The sequence below is a fragment of the Palaemon carinicauda genome, chromosome 38 (genome assembly GCF_036898095.1).
Source record: "Palaemon carinicauda isolate YSFRI2023 chromosome 38, ASM3689809v2, whole genome shotgun sequence".
Taxonomy (NCBI): domain Eukaryota; kingdom Metazoa; phylum Arthropoda; class Malacostraca; order Decapoda; family Palaemonidae; genus Palaemon; species Palaemon carinicauda.
This window is the reverse complement of record NC_090762.1, coordinates 34,523,197-34,525,696: the sequence shown is the minus strand read 5'-3', so window position 1 is coordinate 34,525,696 and position 2,500 is coordinate 34,523,197.

Below are 2,500 nucleotides of genomic sequence, written 5' to 3'. Positions count from 1 at the left end.
AGACAAAAGTCTTCAACCATCACCAATCTCCAGTAGGCAGCGTAGTGATGAAAAGAGCCAAACCCCAGACGTGAATACATTATGAGGTCTTTGTCCTGCAGTGAACTAAAAAACGCCTGCATTTGTTGAATATTCTATTTGCATAACAGTTCAACCTCTATCAAATGTGTATACATTTTATCTATGGTTTCAATAATCATTTGAGTGTTTGTTATTTTGTTCATCGTCTTTCGTATTCTAGAGATTGTTTCTGATAATCCAAATTAAACATAGGCTAATTTTCAATCATTACAATAATAACAGAAACAAATCTTAACATGACCTTTGCTTGTAGTTATTAACGATATAAATTACATTTGTATCTATAACATTTCAAATAGAAATGTGCAAGTTGATATTAACGTTTAGCATAGGCTACATTCTAATTCCATCGCAGTTTTCAAATACCTTTTTTTCGCCGAGGTAATTGCTTGAGTACACACGCGCGTGTTATTTGCCTACGCAATAATCTGTTAAATTTATTTCTTACTAATGACGCCATCATTTGATTGAAAAGTGAATGCGTAGGCCTACGGTGGGGTGAATCCCCTGCCATAGACGGAGGTGGGGATGAGTGGGGACTGTGGGTGGGTGTGTGCTCTAGGAAACCATAAAACCTTGGAGGAAAAATTATTAAACCTCCGAGGAGAAAACTTTGTAGTATTAATCCTCATAGGAGAAAAGACACCTCTAAGGAAGTGACCACTCCTTTTTTCTACTGGCGGGAAAGCAGAGCCGCCCGCGCCCCAAACTGAGCGCAATAGGTTACCAAAACAGATGAAAGCTTAAGCTAGGTATTATCCAAACTGATTTCAGAGTAGGATATAAAAGAAAAGATTAAGTTTCATTATCAATTTAGTTATGGTACACGCAAAGTAAGCTTAATTATAACTATAAGCTTTGAAGCTTTGCACCTGTCCATAATGTGATAGAGTGCTCCAAACTTCTTTTGCAGAGTGAACAGTTAGGAACCAGGAACCACTAAATAATATCTACTCTTTAGCTATGGAAAGTAGCTCTTCTGGGAGAAGGACACTCCAAAATCAAACTTATGTTCTCTAGCCCTGGATAGTGCCATTGCCTCTGTACTATGGTCTTCCACTAACTCTTGGGTTAGAGTTCTCTTGCTTGAGGGTACACTCAGGCACACTATTCTATTTTATTTCCCTTCCTCTTGTTTTGTTAAAGTTTTTTAGTTTACATCGGAAATATTTATCTTAATGTTGTTACTGTTCTTAAAATATTCAAAGTTTTCCTTCTTTCCTTTCCTCACTGCGCTATTTTCCCTGTAGGAGCCCCTTGGCTTGTAACAATAATAATAATAATACTAATATAACCCATTTGTGTGCGGGTTTTCCCCGGGAATTTAATATTACAGATATTTCTAGAAGAGGAAGAGCTTGATTCTCAGGAACCAAGGGGGATTACCAAGCTGGTACATATTTGAAGTACGACGTTAATGAGTTAATTTGTTACGAGGCACTGTAATGCCAGAGAAGTTAAACTCGAATTTAAGCATTTTTTTTTTATCTCTTTTTGGTCTCATTTTCGCTTCCCAGTATATCATCATCGTTGTGTTTATTTCCTTCATTCGTCGAGGCTATGTAAGTCAACTTAAGTAATATATATCGAGAAAAAAAAATTATTATTATTATTATTATTATTATTATTATTATTATTATTATTATTATTATTATTATTATTATTATTATTATTATTATTATTATTATTATTATTATTATTATTACCAGCTAGGCTATAACCCTAGTTGGAAAAGCAGGATGCTATAAGCACAAAGGCCCCAACAGGGAAAAAATAGCAAAGTGAGGAAAGGAAACAAGGAAATGAATAAACTTCAAAAGACAAATAAACAATAAAAATAAAATATTCAAGAACAGTAACAACATTAAATTAGATCCTTCACATATACAGTAAAAACTTGAAACACAAGAAGAAGAGAAACAAGACAGAACAGAGTGCCCCAGTGTACCCCCAAGCAAGAGAACTCTTATCCATGACAGTGGAAGGCTATGGCACTACCCAAGACCAGAGAATAATGGTTTGATTTTGGAGTGTCCTTCTCCTAGAAGAGCTGCTTAAGAGTCTCTTCTACCCTTACCAAAAGGAAAGTAGCCACTGAACAATTACATTGCAGAAGTTAACTCCTGGAGCGAAGAAGAATTGTTTGGTAATCTTAGTGTTGTCAGGTGTATGAGGACAGACGAGAATATGAAAAGAAAAGGCCAGGCTATTCGGTGTATGTGTAGGCAAAGACAAAATTTGCCGTAACCAGAGAGAGAAAGGGATCCAATGTAGTACTGGCTGGCCAGTCAAAGGACCTAATAACTCTTTAGTGGTAGTATATCAACGGGTGGCTAGTGCCCTGGCCAGCCTACTACCTACTAATTACAAATTCACCTGTGTATTCTATCAATGAGAAAATGCTGCTCAAATAGTTGAT